Here is a 19,329-nt window from a genome sequence, read left to right on the forward strand (position 1 = left end):
CTGATATCAAGGACTGCAGGAGATGGCCACAAGTTATAAACGATATGAAACTAATTGGTTTTCTAGTTTTAACTCTTGAGTGTTTTCTCAGTTTAGGTGGTAGATAAGAACACAGATACACATTGGATAGTAGAAGTATCAAATCCAGCATGAAACTACAGTTTCCTTTCCAAATGACCACTCAATTGTTTAGAAATGCACTGAGTTGTACTACTGTCTTTGGGTCTGATTAATGTCAGGATGTGATCTTCCTGCAAAGTTTTTGTTTTTTTAAATAATTGAGTTTAATTTTAATTAAATAAAATCAACATCATTATTAGAATAAGAAGGGAAAAAATTGGAAATTCCTCCAGGAACTTTTATGTCAGAGAAGCAAAAGTCTGGAGCCCATGGTCAGAGGAGGAACTGATTTGAACTGCTCTCCCAGAAAGAGAGTCAACATCTTTTTAGCAACTTTTCAGATCACCTTGGAGAAGAAACTGGAGTCTAGATAATGGTACTGGGCTGATGGGTGGGACCACACCTCAACCAAATCAGTTGATGAAGAGCTACCTTTTATGTTTGTTTAACCCCAAATTTCATGTGAAGATCTCAAAGGATTTGGGGTAGGTGGCTGGGTTTCTTTATTAGCTGTTTCTTGACAAAACTGAAGACAGAGGAAGCTCTCTGACATTCAGGCCCTAGCTCAGCATTTATACAAGGTGGTATGGTCTACATTGCCAGCCCCAATGCACTTTAACAGGGCACCCTGCATTCCAGGACCACCTCTGATTCTTAGGTCTACAGTGAGCAGATACAAAATGGAGGACTTCCTCGAGACATCCTGACCTCTGTTCCCCTGACTGTCCATGTACCAAGAGTCAGCTGGGGGCTGCTGTGGTAATCAGACAATGAGGCCCAGTCTGTTCTGATTTGAGGCTTGTTGATATCCTCGACCTATGGGAAATAAGCTGATGGTTTCAATCAAATGATAACCACATTGGGTCACTCTCCATCACCCAGCTCCAAGAGGCCTGCCAGGCCCCAGTGTTTGTCTGAACCCATCATGGGTGTCAGTTCCAATGAGTGGCCTTGCCACCATTTAGAGGACCATTACCCCAGAATGAAAACCAAGGAGGGCAGACCTCACAGCCTGTGTTCCCAGGTGGTCAGAGCAGGCTTGATTTGGCTATTTCCCACTAACAGGGTCTTAGGGGACAGCCTCAGTAAGGCACATGACAGGCAAGTGGTACAGAGTTCTGTTTTGTGTTTGTTCCAAGAGAAAACAGTTCCATTCCCTGGGCTGTGGGGCTGGGACATTCCAGGCCTCTAGACCACACTACACGTTTATCTTGCTGCCTGTTCTCAGAGCCACCCTTGGATAGAAAGAACACATTTTACAGAAAAACACAAGGAAGATACTGAAACACTGACCATGCGTGGGAATGACCAAGTGAGCTGATACCTGAGGATACCATGGCACCAAGATGGAGAATGATATGCCAAGTTACAACATAGGGATTGGAAAGCCCATGGGGCACATCTAGAGTTTGGGGGAGCTCTTAGGTGGCAAGAAAGGTGGTGATCAGGCAAGGAGGGGTTGAGGACAAAATTCTCCCTTCTTCAGGACAGGGAAGACTACTACTGATGGCTAGTTGGGTGCATCAGGAGACTGCGAAGAACATAGAATGGGAAGGCAGAGTAGTCATAGATACAGGATGACACTGGCTGTGGGGATGTGAGGCAGTTGTCATGGGGATCTTGAAAAAGCAGAAAGGTGGTACTGAGAGAAGAAGGCAGGACATTATTTTCCTCTCACCTATGACAGCATAGCTTGCTGGAGACCTTGGCCAAGCATTTGGGTCACATTTCTGTGTATGGATGCCTTATTCCCTCAAGGGGCTTATGACACTTAGTAAGCATGGAGTTGTCATCATCAAACCCATTGTTCAGAGAAATGAAAGGATCAGATCACTCGTGTAGTCTTCAATAAATGTTGATTGGATAAAGACCCCAAATGACGGCCGTTTCTGTAAAGAACAGGGATCTAGCACTAGTCTGCACGGAATCTTCCTTTTTAATTAGTCAAGTAGTAAAATCACTAGTCACTTCCAGTTGTTCAAAAGAGAAGCTCCGGTAACTGTGCCTGGCCAAGGGTGAGATGAAAGCTGGGAAGTTTATGATCATGTCCAGGTTGGCCTCGCAGCTCAGCAGACAGACATGTAGACCTTTTGGTCCACACAACATCCTTAAGTAGTCATAGACAACACACATTGAATTCAGTATAGTCTGTGAAAACTCATCTAGAATAGGATTCAAGGACTTGAACTCTAATATTTTCAAATCTACAGATGTGTTTCTTGCTTTCCAGGAAGGCTTTCCGAGACCCACTGTGCAGCCCTCCTCTGTTTCCCCCTGGCACACTCGAGTATGAGAAACCTGACTCCCATACATTTCCTTTCTGTTTGGGAAGAAAGAGCACACTGCATTTCCCCAAGTGAGCAGGGTATATAAATCCAGCTGAAACACTGCCATTAATCAGATCCCAGGTCTGGAGAAATTATACTAGACTGGGGTCCCATAGTAAACACATCAAGTTATGGATGGCTCATTTACTTATAGGCAAAGAAAAGCACAAAGATGGTGGAAAAGAGCCAGTTGTTTCTCATCCCACTTCTGCTTGGCTTTTATGATCAGGAGGAAGGAGGTAATTCAGCAGAGCCGGAATACACATGGCAATGCAGACACCCTTCCCACCGCGCACATCTGACAGAGAGGGAGTGCTAGAAGACACTTGTACATTTGGAGAGTTGGGAGCATAAATTTGAGATGGAGATTAAACTCAAGCTTCATAAAGCTTGCTCAGCCCCCAGTATAAGGCTATGAAATACAGTGCTGGCTTCTTATTGCATCAAATTGGATAATGGACTGATACTTCGTCATGAGGCCATCATGGAAAATCTCAGCTGACCTCCTGGCTCTGGCATGCATGGAAGCAATGCTCAAAAGTAGGTTGGGAGAGGCACAATCATCGAAAGTAATCTCTCAGTCCTCCTGACTGTCAGCGGGCATTTACATAATGCAAATAGAAGGTCCTCCTTAGAGTGGTAGGCCAGTGTGCCTAAGGACCTTCTTGCTCCATTAAAAAGACAATTTTTATCTGAGAAATAATGGGAAGCGCTAGACTTGGGTATGGAAATGGACGATTTTACGAATTTCATTTTGCACCGAAATATGTTTTAAATGAAATACTACCTGACAGATAAATTACTTGGTTTTGTGCATACAACAGGTTGATTTAGTGTTCCCAGCAGCCCAGATGGCTGGCGACATTGTCATAGATGCTTAAACGACTTGGTACATGAAGGCAATTTCTGCTCTAACGCAAAACATTTGCAGAGTAGCCCTGGTGCATAATCTTTCTCTTTTAACCCCAGAAAAGATCAGCGTTGTAGGAGTTACTACAAATGGGCTAAAGAGAACACACACTTCTTTAAAACAAAAGGACAATTACATGTACCGTCCTCAGGGGTCCTTAGTGACCCAAATTAAAATGCTTGCTCCAAGATTCAGAGCAAAGGAAAGGCCCTTTTCCGTGTCCATGAAGAGATGCGCTGGCAACATGTTTTTCTAATTGCTGTCTTTGTCATCTCTGATTTTAAATAGTCATATGAGGAGGACAGCTGGAATTTAGTTAGCTTCTCTCCCAATTCCCAGAAAGAACAAAAAAGCGCCAGCCCTCCAGGAACCTCTCTAGGCTGGTATTTGGGGAAATTAACAGTCAATGCTGAAAACATATGTTGTACAGAAGCACCATCTTAATAATAATAATGGCAGCCTTGGTGTCCAGACCATGGGACCATCCTACAGGTGAGCCCACTTCATAATGAGACACTCATGCTACTAAATTACCTGGATGGAGGCCAAGACAGATCTTGTCCATGCCAAGTTCTGCCTGTAGGAAACGGAACGGGAACGGAAACAAAGCCTGGCATTCTACTATTGAAGCAAATCTTCAGAGAGGAACAGCCATGTGATCAAGCAGTCTGCAAACCCACAGCTGGAGACTGTATTTTCATGGTCCAGTACTCCAGAGGGAAGGACAAAACCAGCAGGGCGCAAGTCTAACACCCAGGGTGGCATCGTTAAGTTTGATTGAAGATGGGGGAATACAGGCAAAAGACTAGGACCAAAGGTCGCCCTTAAAGTTTCAAAAGAAAAACATAAATGCATAAGCCCTATGCATTGCTGTTTAAGTTACGTTTCTGCTGTTGTGATTAAAATACCATGATAAAGATAATGTAAAAAAAAATAGGAAGTGTTTATTTGGTCTTGATTGTTTCATGATTATGGAATGAAGGGAGTAGATGGTAGACAACTGGAACAATGGAGAGCTCACATCTTGAAGCAGAAATAGGAAGCAGAACACACTGGAAATGGTGGAAGGCATTTAGAAACTTCGAAGCTCACCCTCGGTGACATACTTCCTCCAGGAAGGCCACACCTCCTCATCCTCCCCAGTCATCTACCAACTGGGGACCAAATATTCAAACACCCGAGACGTATAAGGGACATCTCACTCAAATTATCACAGTTAATTATTTCCTAACATCACATGGAGTGAGACAGTATAAGCTAAGACTATAAATAAGTCCTCAGGTAATGCGCCTATGACAAACTATCTTAATAAACTAAAATGTATATGAAGACAGTTTTAATTTTAGGGTGGCTCAATAGAACTAAACCACTCATAACTGTAACATCAGAACCAAGTCCTCCAGCTCATAGAATTTTGAAAGGACTATTGGAAGATAAAGGTTAGGTTGAACCCTAGGAATGCTCACTGATTGATTTCTATTTGTATCAATAAAGTATCTATCCTTTTATTTCTGTTCCAATATCTTCAGTAAAGTCTTTGTTAATTAATGGTTCAACTGATTTACAGTGATTTGCAATGTCCAAGAGGCTGGGGTAAGGGTTCAGATATTCCTACAAAAGCGCACTGTGTGAGGAAGGAAGCCTCTCATAATATTTTCTTTTAAGAAGGACTGAGGGGGGGGGAGAATATATACGTCTATATGTTCTCAGTAATAAATGCAAGTGCAAGTCTCTCAGATACCAACTTTTCATCATGTATAAATTCCAGAAATGCATCACCTACACCCTTGTCAAAGTGTTGACATCCCTTTAGATAACTGGGATCATATCCTTCAAGGAGACAGAGTGATTCCAGCTCCTTCCTGTTCCTCTTTGGTCCCTGATTATGGATTGAGAAACGTTGCTCTCCCAGACAGCCATGATATTCTACCTTACCACGGTCCCTAACGACCCAAGAATCATGGGCTGAAACTTCTAAAATTTTGATGTAAAATAAACTTCTTTTCTCTTTACAAGTTGATTGTTTCAAGGGTTTGTGATTGCAGGGCATAGTAGAAATTTTAATCCTAGAACTTGGGTGATAGAGACAGATGGATCTCTGTGGGTTCAAGGCCAACCTGGTTTATATAGTGAGTTCTAGAACAACCAGGGCTACATGATGAGACCTTGTCTCAGCAAAACCAAAAACACAAACAAACTAACAAACAAACAGGAATGAGTTTGTTATAGTAATAGATGTCCGGCAGTCATAGGGTCTATTAATTAGAAGCATGTTGGAATGTGTTATTACAAAATACATTTAGCTGTCACTAAGAAAGCATACAAAAGAAAATAGAAATAGGGATTCTATTTTTTCATGCCATAAAATTTTCAGAGGTCGAACAATCCAGAGTTAATATAGCAATCAATCGCTTCTAACTTTCTGCCCTGATAATCTTAGCATTCTGATTAACAATCACCCCCCACAGAATCACATCAGCATTTCAGGTGGATAACAAAGGAATTATGAACAAATGCAAAACCCAGATCGGATAAGGGTCAAGATCAAGTGTTTTTGGTTTTAACGATTGAAGAACAAAAAAGAGTTGACATATTTCTTCTATCTCATTATTTATCATTCAATGGTATTATGGTTTGGGTACAAAATGTCCTGCCAGGCTTTTCCCCAGATGCAGTGTTCAGAGTTGGGATTCAGAATAGTGATGGGATTATTAGGAATCTGTAGGAATCTGTATCATATATGAATGGCTAATCACGGCCTCTTGGATACTTTAAATCACTATACATCAATTGAACCATTACTTAACAAAGATCCTACTGAAAATATGGGAACAAAAATTAATAGATATTTTATTGCCACAAGTAGAAATAAGTTACTAGACCTCCCTGTGGTTCAACCCACCTTTTATCTTCTAAGAGTCCACCTGAAAGTCTATGAGTTGGAGGACCTGGTCCTGATGTTATGGTTATAAGAGGTTTAGTTCTACTGAGTCACACTAAAATTAAACCTGTCTTCATGTAGACTTTATTTTGTTAAAATTATTTATCATAGACATATCATCTAATCAAAATCAACTTATGGCATTGTCAGGAGATGGTAGAGGAACATGCTTGGCAGAAGCACATCATTGAAGGCATGCTGTGGAGGGGATGAGCTGTGTCAGGCCCTATCCCTTCTCCCTGCGTCCTGCTGCCATCGGTGAGCAGCCCTGCTTTATCATATCCTCTCCTCCATCATGCTCTTCCTTGGCTTACAGGTGAAGCAATGGATCATACTAACCATGGACTGAAACTCCAGACGCCATGACTTCAGACTCCGGCTACCTTGGAGACAGCTGTGTGAGCACTGAAAGTGGTGATAACTATAATTGACTGTGGAAATAATGATGATCCATAAATCTACATTGGAACTCTGTGTGCATGTGAGAGAGACAGGAACACACACACACACACACACACACACACACACACACACACAAATCCTTCTTTCTCTACTTTTCTTCTACAGTAATTTTTTTATAATAATAAGTGACCAACATACTAGGTCCTTAGTGAAAATAGTATTCTAAGATAATAGTTTCTCACTACCTTAGAGATTAACAAACTGGAGGTGTTATCGTAAGATTTATCTCAAACTAAGAGCAAAGAGATAGATAACTTGATGTAAAAAGTGAATGGTTAATTCACATATAAGAAACACGGGTAGCAATGAAACATTACATGGATGTTGGTAAAGGAAGTGGGATGTATAAACCTTACATAATCCCAGCATGGATGAGGGCATGGCACCCCTCCAAGGAACAATGCAAGTGACAGCTTCTGAGAGAGGGAGATACAGTGTTCTTCATGAGTGTGGCCCCTGCTAGGCTGACTACGCTCCAGTGGAAAGCCACATACCAAGGTATATGACCAGGCATAAATGGACGTAATGAATTTACAAAACCAAGGACATAAAGTTGGACAGAGAAGGAATGAGGCATAGATCTGGGAGAAATTGCTGGAGGGCAATGGATATGATCTAAAAAATAAAATAAAATAAAATAAAATAAAATAAACGCTACAAAGCAATACAAATGGAGTCTGTTAGAATTTTGATCACTAGTTTTGTAAAATTTTTAGCAAACATGCTTAATTCCTTTGGCAGTTTGGTGGAAGGAGGCTATCTCGCAGGGAGTAGGTGGAAGTCATTTTGATAGTTAAATGTAAAGGGAAGTGTTTTAACATCTAATAGAACAGTTCTCCCTGGAGGTTTCGGTTGGAATTGGGATAGAGGATTCAGGGTTAGGATACTTAAGGATGACTTCTCTGTAACAGCAAGAATGGGAAGCATCCTGAATGGATCTCAGTAGTGAACAGGACATGGAAATGATAACTCCAAAACCCAAAGTACTGAAGATACCATCTAGCATACACAACAACTTCCTAGGGATCTGAGTGAATGTAGATATAGTAAGCATATCGGAAAGGAACTTAAAAATCACATCTTCAAGATAAATGCAGGTGCCAAAAGCAGCTCCAAGCCATATTGCTGCTATCTACCTTTTTTTTCCCTTTTGGAGTTCCTGGGGATTAAGTTCAGTGTTTTATACACACTAGACTGGGTTCTACCGCTGCTCTGCGCTGCCCTGCCCCTCAGCCCTCCTTTTTAAATGTTGGGGATAATCCTTACTGAGTTGTTCAGGAGAGTCTTGAACCACTCGGTATCTAGGCTGACCTTAAACTTAAACTTATGATCCCCCCGGGTTAATTTCCCCAGGACATGGATGACAGGCCAGAACCACTAGACCTAGTTCTTCTATCTTTGATTACCTTCAAACTTTTTTGAGGTTTGGTTTTGTTGCTGTTGTTGTTGTTGTCATTTTTCTGTTTTTTTGTCTTTGAGAATGTATTGTTTTCTTAGACACTTCCCCTTCCCCATGTCTGTCGGCTTTCCCTTCATTCTGGAGATAAGACTTACATCCACCTACCTGTGTGCACACTACCAATAGGGCCACCCCACCTATCCAAGGATGAGTGCTTGGAAGTCGTGAAAAAATTGACTGCAGCTCCATCTAAGATATGCCTGGATATAAGTGTGGTACGCACCAACCAGAAAGCATGTCTGCGCACTAGGAAGCGCCTCGGTGGTTGTGGCATGGTTCTGAGGACATCCAGCCTTCTTATTGGCAGATGTACTAAGGATGCAGACTTTAATTGTAAACTTAAGCATACACTGTTAGATAAAGGGGTAAGATCAAAAAGCTGCACTGGAAGATGCAAAGAAAACATCCCCAGCAAGCAGACAAGTGAAGATGCTGGGCTTATGTCCTGCACTTAGATCACTCAAACCCTTGTTGTTAAAATTAGTCATAAAATTGATCCATTTCCCAGGAACTCTACACAGGGGCTGGGCTGCCAGGTTCTGTTGTAGTTTTACATGAATCAAAAGCATCACTGGGAAAGCCAAGTGAAGTGTTATGAGCTCTGAGCCCAAACTTCCATGTCTAAGACATTCTGAATGCTCTCATTTGGTTTGTCTTGGAAGAGACAAAAAAAGTGGAAGAGAGGAAAAAAAATTGAAAGAGCCAAGCCAACAGGAAATTTGCATATTTTCATGGCTGAGTATAGAATGAGCTGCTTAAACACAAAGCAAATGTGTTTGCAGTGGTCTGACTACACTGTTGCTGTTCCTTTTTTTTTTTCTTTTTGGAGGTGCAGGGGAGACTGAGGAATGCACATGGCACCGTCTGAAGAGTCAGGGGATATTAAGGAAGGGAAGAAAATCAGAGCAGAGATTCCTTTTGGGCCATATTGCACTTCCATTTTGGCAGATACCCTCTGGAGGCTTGAGAGAACTTAGAACATGAACATGGAAAGAGATGCTCAGAGCCCCATGAACAGACCAGCACCACCAGGGATCTCTCCACTGCCATCCATCATCTGACTTTCAATCTCAGCAAGCTTTTAGTTTCATTGGGGAATGTAAGGCACTGATGGAGTGCTTTTGGGCCTAGACTGGTCTCAGATTTTAAAATATTAAGCCAAATACCCAATTTAATAATGTAGAAGAATTTAATTTTAAGCCCCTACTGCAGATTGGCATAAAAAGAATTCTCAAACAAGAAAAGGCAGAGGGGCAAAAGTAGAGATTCGTTGACAGATGCCCAAGTCTTTCCAAGATGCTTCAAACATTACTGCAAAGGGACTGGGTCCCTGGGAGTACTCTGGCCGAAGTTTCTCAGGAATTTGGTTGCTGGTTAAGGTGTCTAAGTCTCCTTGAGTCTGTGTGGGAGCCTACCTACCTACTTTAGAAATGCTATGCAAACTCTACTTACTGTTCTGCCTCCCAGGGGTGGAAGGCACCAGCAGAGTGATCTTGAATAGGAGTGACTTTGTGGGAGAATCGGGATGATGGCCAATAAATAGAAACAAAATAACTCTGATTTGGTTTCAACTAAAAGATGCATTTTGGAGACTGCCATTCTGAAAGTTAAATGGAAAGTACTGGGATTTAAGGATTTATGTCTAACCACGAACTTTGGACAAACAAGTAAACAAACAAAACCCTCCAAACCAATTAGGCTTCCCTTCCTCCCTGTGGGTGAATGAGACCAGGGAGTGATGAGCCCTGGTTTTGTCTTCCTCATTTGCATATTTGTCTCGTGGAGTCCTGGCCTCAGAAGCAGTGAAGTGCCAGCAGCCGAATCAGGTTCTCCAAGTGAAAAGGAAATGCATGATGCACCTTCTTGCCTGAGTGTAAGAGTCTTACTGCAGAGCCTACTCTGCAGAGTCCATGCCTACTCCCAGTCTCCCCCGACCCTGGCAACTGGGTATCACAAATGGGACCTGAGAACTTGATCTTGCCAGAGCCTCTGGTCCTTGTAGATGGGCAAAGGGCAGTACTCTGGGAAGCTCCAAACTCCCACGAGGGAGGACACTCAGTACAGTCTGCTACTTCCACACTCTGCTTCCAGGAAATTCCTAGCTGTGGGCCACATCAGCGGGGTAAAAATGTTGTGTTGAGCATTTTGATAGTTGACTGGGGGTGTGTGGTCTGGAGGGGTGAAGTCAAAACTCATATATGTCACTTTGAACTGCCTGTCCCATGACTAAAGTCTTTAGCTGCTCTGTAAATGACCTCCTCTTTATGGTGATTTTCCTAAGTTCTCTTTCTGGGACCTTCTCTTCCCCATTATCACCTTGAGTAAACTAGGGTCACTATGTGGCTGATCCTGGCTCTTGGCGACTACTTTCTACTTCTCCTCCCTAAATACACCCTCCTTTGCTCTGTTATTAGCAGTGTGGCATCTCTTTTGTCTGGGAGGAAGCTTGATACAGCAACACCTTTATTCACTTATGTTTATTCACAATAAACATACGAGAACAGACTTCTAGAAAATCCTTCCTATAATTTTCGAAAATTCTTAACCTCTCTCTTTAAATTGATGAGCTAGCAGCTTGTGCAACATCCCACTTGAGGCCAAGCATGGCCATATTTCCAGGGCAGAATTGATAGATTTCATAGTTGTCCACCAAAGTTCCTCTTTAACAGACAGAGCCTGAAATACCACTCCGGGTTCATTGATTTATCTCACTACAGGATAAGTCTAGGATCCTTGATAAAATCTAGGATCCATCCATGAAAGTAGGACTGAGTTTTGACACATTTGAACCATCCACTTGATCAGCTTCAAAACCATCAGAGGGTCTTATTTCTAACATTTGTTCTTTTACACCATGCCGTGTTTTAGGATAACTTGTTGGAGGTTGGAGACTAGCATTTTGACCAACAGTGTCCACTTTGATTTTAAACTGGACTGGAAAACTCTAACAAGTAGAGTTGTTATCATATATCTCAAATCGGCTATTTTCCTAACCTGTTCTTAAACAGAGGCAAGAGATGACCAAAACTGGCATAGAAAAATGGGGAGAAGACTCAAATGGCTGGTTTGCCAGCTTTGCATGAAGTCATGACAGAGCAAACCACGTTGACATAGTATTTTCCACCACTCAGCTGGGCCAAGACCTGAAAGTCTGGTGGCTCACTATGTTGGGGGACCTGCAGGAAACATGCATGCTGATGCATTTTCTATGTGAACACAGAATGCTACAGCTTGGCAGAAAGGAAAATGAGCAATATTTATCAAAGTATACCAGCATGTACATATGCTGCTCATCGGTAATCATCACGCCACACACACACACACACACACACACACACACACACACACACACACACTACTTAGAGTACTTAGAGAAAGGCAGCTGGGAGATTCATCATCATGATTGTAAAGCAAAGCAAAGCAAAACAAAACCCAAACAAACAAAAATGCAGTTAATTTTATAGTATTCTATTTTTTTTTTAATTGCATTAAATGGCACTGTCTGGGGAAGCCTGTGGTACATCCATTCAATGGGTATCTATACCATCCTTTAAAATGAGTGAAAAAAACATTCATTAGCTTGCAACCTCTTCCAAAATCTATTATCTATCTACCTATCTTTCTTTTTTTCTTATGCAAATACAGGTAAATAATGTGTTTATGTTTATATTTTATATAAACACACACATGTTACACTGAAAAATAAATAAATTAGACCTTTCTCGTGAGCTTAGAGTCAACAGCTAGCAAATGGGGAAAAAAATGACTGTGATACATCCTCTGAAGGGCCTTGTCATGTACTTTTGAATTCTGTATCATGCATATGTTTAACATATTTAGATATAAAATAATCATAATTAAGTAAAAAACCAAATTAATAAACTTAGTTACAAATCACACAGAATAGATATTTTGTAGAATAATTCCATGAGCTCCTGGAGAAGCTTATCTGATGAGAATGAATCCTGAGCTTCCTTACTATGTAACAGCCAGCACTGATGCCCATGTTGAAATCAGAAATAATATAATTATGGGAGAATAAAAGGAAAACAAAGTTCAATTTTTCCATGTAAGAGCAAACACATATAATTAAAATGTCAAAGGAGTAAAAAGCTATATCTAAAGTCAAGTAATATGAATCGCAACTCATCCGCTCACAGGCCCTCAAGACAAGAACTGTCAGCAGAGTCAACACACAGCAGCCTTGTGCTTTCCAAGCATCACTCCCCAGGCTGTAGAGACCCCAGGGTACAAACAGATCCTTCCACTTCTGGGGTAAGGGAAATGCTTGGGAGATCCTGGGATATCTAGTCATGCCAGAGAGCGGGGAGAGCACACTTTTTAATTAAAAATAAAGGAGGCGTCAAAAATAAATGGTGGAGTCAGTAGCACATGGGAACCAGCTGGAAGCACATCCCACCGGCTACCTTGGAGACAGCTGTGTGAGCCCTGAAAGTGGTGATAACTATAATTGATTGTGGAAATAATGATAATCCATAAATCTAGATGAGGACTCTGTGTGCATGTGAGAGAGACAGGAAAACACATACATGCACGCACGCACATGCGCACACACACACACAGGGGGTGAGAGAGAGACAGAGAAAAAGAGAGAGGGAGACAGAAACAGAGACACAGAGAAAGACAGAGACAGCAAGAGACAGAGACAGAAAAAGGCAGACCAGGGTAAACGTTCATTAAGAAACACTTTACTGTCATTTTAGAAAGACCTATAGTTTCCAAAGCAGGAAGTAGAGCTAAGTATTAGATACCAGATAAAGTTCTCTTTACAGAAGAACACAAGCTAGAAGGATTTTGAAGATCTCTATCCTGTGACGTGTGAGGTTCTCTGGAACACCTACTTTCCCCTTCCTTTTCAATTTCTCTCTCTATTCCTCATATCCCCACAAGTGTTTTGGAATTTGGCCACTGAGCCCTTGGAGAAAGGGCTTTCTCTTGTACCAGGTAGGCCCAGAAGAAGGCACACCACATACCATGCTGTAAGGGGAACAGAGAATGGGATCTGGCATTCTGGTGAGAGGTTTGCCTCCTGCATCAAACTTTTAAGCATGAGAAATGAGACTTGTTTCTAGCAATTGTCCCCACAGGGACATTGGACTAAGTGTATAAATAAGTGTCCATTGAATAAGATTCTGTTTTTAGAAATAGTCAATTAAAAAAAAGAATTACAAATAAAATGTAAGAATCATAAGTCAAAAGATAGCATTTTATAGAGACAAAGGTGAGTGTGTCCATAGCACATGTATGGAAATGGTTTAGCACTGCATACATTAGGCCATTTGGCCCCCTGTTTTCAGGATCTTTCCTGTCTCTGCCTCCCATCTTGTAGGAAGATAGCTGGGATTAAAGATGAGTGAACATGTTCACCTTTAAGTGGGCTCTGGGGATCCAAACACACGTTCTCTTGCTTGCAGGGAAGGCATTTTGTTTACTGATCCATCTCCTTAGTCCATAAACACACATATGTATGTATGTGTGTGTAATGTATGTGATGTATATGATGTATACGATCATGTATATGTGTATGTATATGTATATATAAACTCATCAGCATAGGACAATCAGTCCAGGAGTGGCATGTCTGGGTCCTCAGGTAGTACTATGTCTAATTTTCGGAGGAACCGCTAAACTGATTTCCAGAATTGCAATCCCACCAGCAATGGAGGAGTGTTCCTCTTTCTCCACATCCTCACCAGCATCTGCTGTTACCACAGTTTTTGATCTTTGCCATTCTGATTGGTGTGAGGTGGAATCTCAGGGTTGTTTTGATTTGCATTCCCCTGATGACTAGGGATGTTGAATATTTCTTTAGGTGCAGGGATGTTGAATATTTCTTTAGGTGCTTCTCAGCCATTCAGGGTTCTTCAGTTGAAAATTCTTTGTTTGGCTCTGTACCCCATTTTAATAGGGTTATTTGATTTTCTGGAGTTTTAACTTCCTGAGTTCTTTGTATATATTGGATATTAGCCCTCTATCAGGTGTAGGATTGGTAAAGATATTTTCCCAATCTGTTGGTTGCCTTTTTGTCCTATTGTCAGTGTCCTTCGCCTTACAGAAGCTTTGCAATTGTACGAGGTCACATTTGTCTATTGTTGATCTTAGAGCATAAGCCATTGGTGTTCGGTTCAGGAATTTTTCCTCTTTGCCCATGTGTTCGAGGCTCTTCCCCACTTTCTCCTCTATAAGTTTCAGTGTCTCCAGTTTTATGTGGAGGTCCTTGATCCACGTGGATTTGAGCTTCATACAAGGAGATAAGAATGGATCAATTTGCATTCTTCTACATGCTAGCCACCAGTTGAACCAGCACCTTTTGTTGAAAATGCTGTCTTTTTTTTCCACTGGATAGTTGTAGCTCCTTTTTCAATGATCAAGCACCCATAGATGTGTGGGTTCATTTCTGGGTCTTCAATTCATTTCCATTGATTTACCTGCCTGTCACTGTACCAATACCATGCAGTTTTTATCAAGATTGCTCTGTAGTATAGCTTGAGGTCAGAGACGGTGATTTCCCCTAGACGTTCTTTTATTATTGAGATTAGTTTTCACGTTCCTGGTTTTTTTTGTTATTCCAGATGAATTTGGAAATTGCTCTTTCAAACTCAATGAAGAATTGATTTGAAATTTTGATAGGGATTGCATTGAATCTGTAGATTGCCTTTGGCAAGATGGACATTTTTACTATATTAATCCTACCAATCCATGAGCATGGGAGCTCTTTCCATCTTCTGAGATCTTCTTCCATTTCTTTCTTCAGAGACTTGAAGTTCTTGTCATTCACATCTTTCACTTGCTTAGTTAGAGTCACACCAAGATATTTCATTTTATTTGTGACTATTGTGAAAGGTGTTGTTTCTCTAATTTCTTTCTCGGTCTGTTTATCGTTTGAGTAAGGGAAAGCCACTGATTTGTTTGAGTTAATATTTTATCCAGCCACTTTGCTGAAGTCATTTATCAGATTTAGGAGTTCACTGGCTGAATTTTATTTTTGGTCACTTAAGTATACTATCATATCATCTGCAAATAATGATAGTCAATATTAATCTTTCTAAATTATATCGTTGTTCTTGGTGCCGAACTTGCGTAATATGAGTGTTTACTCTAGAATTGCTACCCAACCTCTTCTGCCTCAAAGTCATAGTTCTAGGCCATTGACTTTACTCCTGACTGACTGCTGTGATCAATCAAGCAGGACAACTTTCTATTCCTCCAAGTTCAATGTGTGCTTCTGCCCATTGACACTATTAGTCTATGTAAAGGCTCGTCTCCCAGCTCTACAGAGGTAAAGCCCTGTGATTATGGCTGCCTTGGCTGAAAGCTCACCTTCTCCATTGAAGAGCTGTTTATGAAAGTCACTCAACCCCTCAAGGTCTCAGTGCTTCACAGACTGGGTTTGTGTCCAGCAAGGTGGACTGCTAATGTTTATTTATTATGTGTGTCTATCAGTCCATCCACCGGACCATACCAATCAGTATTTAGTAAATGGTAAATGTGTTAACAGAAGAAATCATGATAGGTGAATATACAAAGACTCCTGTTGTTCATCCTTGCCAAGCCAAGCCTAAAGAGTATTATTCTACATCCCTGGGACCTCATTGATAGACACAGAGTGATTTTTCTGGGCCTGGATTCTGGAGTATCTGGATAGAGCAGGATTGGTTGAAGAGACAGCAGACTGTTCTTTAAGAGGTTGCTGAGAATTCAACAAAGAATAGCCCAGTGAGAAGAGACAGGGCACATTCCTTCATTTCTACTGACTCCCATAGGAATGTCTTCCAAGTTCCAGCCAGGTGGAAGCTGCAATTCTGACCTGAGGTAGCTATCCAGCAGGACTTCCTTCCAACAGCTGATCATGGGTTTGGGCTCAAGTTCAGGTTCCTTTGGAGAACTTCCTGAGCTCTTGGCTTCCTTTTTCAGTATGACTCTCCCTCTAGGATACTGTGGCCCTGAACATCTCTCTTGATGCCTCTGCCTGGCCTGGAAGCCCCCTATGCAGCACATCTTGGCTTATGTTATTTTGAACAATGCTTCTCTGCTCTCTTATATCATGGGCTCCTGAAGCCAAGATGCTGTGTACATGGCTGTCTGCCCAGCATTTAGCACTAGGCCTGGCACATGACAGACAGTAGAGGACCATTAGTGGAACTAGCAACAGTTGGCAAGAGGTCCACAGGAAATGTCCCCGGATGGTGATGGTGACGCCAATGACAGGCTTACGTCAGCACAGCCAGTGTGGATGGGCCAAATGTAATTGGAAACATCTAAGCTGGAAATATCGTGGAGAAAACAAAGCCAGTATGAGCACCAAGAACCCAGCCAGGAGTAGAAGGAGCCAGTCAATGTCAGCTTGGATCTCTGTAGGCTAGTCTGATGGGAGGTGGGGCTACCTCCACCTCCAGAGCCTGAGAACTGGAGAGGGTTCACTCACACATCTGTGTGCTGGGAGCAGCCTTGTGATTCTGGGCCACATTGGAAACATTTGCAAACAAATGACACTCAAGGCACCATATTCTACCAGAGCTGGGAATAAATCTACAGCTGACTACAAGAAGAGTGCGTCTGGTTTTGTTCTGCGTCCTTTCTGTAAAACTCACTGCTTCTCAAATGAGACATGCATGCACCTCTGAGCCCTGGCTAACTTAGGAAACATTAAGTTTGCAGATGACTGTTTAAACAGGAAAGTCAGTGAGCTTTCCAGCATGTCCTCCATGTTTGTAGCACTGAGCAAAATGGGAATCTGTCTGGAGCATGTCCCAGGAATGAATTCCAAACGACCTGGAAGAAATCCCAAATGAAGAGGGACTTGGACCTTTACAGTCCAAGCTCTGCTCAGGGGCAACAAGAGAGAGAGGGGGTACAAGCAGAGCAAGGGGACAGAAAGGAAGTTGACCTTGCAACTCATCCCTGCTTCATGAACCAAGAGAGCAGCCCTGAAAGGACAAGATGATCAATCATGTTTACTGTGGCACTGCTAGGAATGGACACAGCACACAGAGGTCCCACTCTTCCTGGAGGTACGCTCTTGGCTACGTCAAAGAAGCTTGGCACACAGCGTGTGCACTGTTGGCATCTGCGGTGGGAATGCACAACCAGCCTCAGTCTTCCCTCCATCATTCTCTGCCTTCTGCTTTAGGAATCTTCTAGTGACATTGAGCCTATTCCAGCTTGAACCACTGTCTCATCTAAACAGAGTTCAAGTCATCAGCAAAGGAACTCAGGCTACCCGGTGACTTCCCATATAGAAACAACCACAGCTCTCACCTGACTTAATGCTGTGGTTTCTCTCTTTGAAGGAAGTATTTCATTGGAAGAGCAGGTGCTAAAATGTCACTAAAAGTCCCAGGAACCCAGATTCCTGAATGTAGTAATTCACTCTCACTGACCCTGGTATACGAGATCTCTGACTAGACTCACTTAGGTCCTGAAAAATTATTTATTATTTTTTATGTATGTATGTGTGCCTTCGAGAGTTTATGTGCTCTTTGTGTGCAGGTGCCAAAAGGGTAGAATTGAGTAACAGATCTCCTGGAACTGGAGTTACAGGCATTTTGAGCCACAGGTCACAAGGGCTGGGATTAGAACCTCTAAGAGTAGTAAGTCTATCTCTACAGCCCCTCACTTGGGCTTCTGAGATGCCACCTTGTGCCTAAGCCCAGAGCCTCAAATGTAGCATCCTGGGGTTATTTCTCAGAATAGCCACCCTAGGTGCTTAGAGAAGGGCAGCTGGAGAACCCCTCCTCAACCCAAGATGGGCTCTTGGAGATCTGGTGCCACCACATGCCAGGTTTCCCACAGGGACCTCTGCCAGGACACTCCATCACCTTTCACCTGAGAGTGAGCTCACAGCAGACTAAGGTTGCAGAGGCTTAGGCTAAGGCCAACTTTTTCCAGCATTCTTCCCAGAGGGACTGGGCCACCACTAGCCACAGCTCCTTCCTATCATAGATTTCAGGGCTCTCTTGGTTTTAAGCTTTGCTTCGGGTCTATGGTTTTGTTATGTTGTACTTCCTGACTGTTCCCCACTGAGCTGTCACCTCCCTGAGAGCAGAACCTTACATCCTACATCTGTGTGCATCTCAGAGTCCCTGGTACCCAGGAGGGCACACCATCTGTATTGATAGGTTAGTAAATTGAAGTTGGCCATTCGTCACCTCTATCACTCAAAATGATGGGCTGGAGAGGAGCTCTGAGTGACTTTGACAGCTCATACAAGAGAGTCCTGAAAATGCAAGGCAGGAGCAAAAGCCAGAATGCCACAGGCTACACTGTTTAGCTCAGATCTTGGAGCCATACCTGGGTGCCATGGAATATGCCCTGCTTGTCCAGAGTAAAGATTAGTTCAGCGTCCCCAAACTAACAAGCATCGCCTTCCATTTGGTGTCTTTTAATTAGTGTCTAACAATGCAAATACGGTGCTAACGGCTCAACCCTTCAGCAGTCCAGCCAGGAACAACGTCCTCTGCTGAAGAGAATCAAAGCATAGCAGGGGGAGGAAGCCAAGGGTCAGGTTGTGTGAGCAATATTTTATCAGTGTGGATAAGAGGGGAGAAGAACTGCATGAAAGGTTTCAGACAGTGTGCAACCTTCTAACAGCAAGAACATAGACAGCAGCAGGCAGTCTACAGTGCGGTCTGTACTGATCAACAAGACACAGAGTCTGTGTGTTAAGAAATAGAGACTTATCCCACATAGTCATGCTAAGCAAACTGTGAGCACTTTCTCCTCTAAGATTATTTTTTTGTGCAAGTATGTGTGGTTTGTGCTCGAATATGCCTATGTGTCTGTATTCATGAATGTGCCAGTAGAGGTCAGAGGTCAACACTAGGTGTCCTTATTCTCTCTCCATCTTAGAATTTGAGATGGAGCTCACTGGTTGGCTACATTGTCTGGCTGGTGAGCCCATGGGACAGCCTCATGTCTCTGCTTCCCAGAACTGGGATCACAGGCATGTACCACCATGCCTGGCTATTTATGTGGCTGAGAAAGATCCAAAATCAGACCTCTCTTTTACCCACTGATATCACCATTCCACCCCCTTCTAGGTTCTAACACAATTACAGGCATGGGGAAATCTAATCTTGATGCCTCAGCA

At 42.4% G+C, this 19,329-nt stretch overlaps 1 long non-coding RNA gene across 1 annotated transcript in view; it reads left to right on the forward strand.

Annotated features, from left to right (window-relative positions):
* The window catches only part of C030029H02Rik (RIKEN cDNA C030029H02 gene), a 50,188-nt gene extending 42,772 nt beyond the window's left edge, over nt 1-7,416 (forward strand). Inside the window, exon 4 of the long non-coding RNA NR_102277.1 lies at nt 6,615-7,416. This is a non-coding gene — a long non-coding RNA (RIKEN cDNA C030029H02 gene). The remainder of the gene's footprint in view (nt 1-6,614) is intronic.
* Nucleotides 7,417-19,329: the final 11,913 nt, after the last annotated feature.

Source organism: Mus musculus, chromosome 7, assembly GCF_000001635.26.
Source record: "Mus musculus strain C57BL/6J chromosome 7, GRCm38.p6 C57BL/6J".
Classification (NCBI taxonomy): domain Eukaryota; kingdom Metazoa; phylum Chordata; class Mammalia; order Rodentia; family Muridae; genus Mus; species Mus musculus.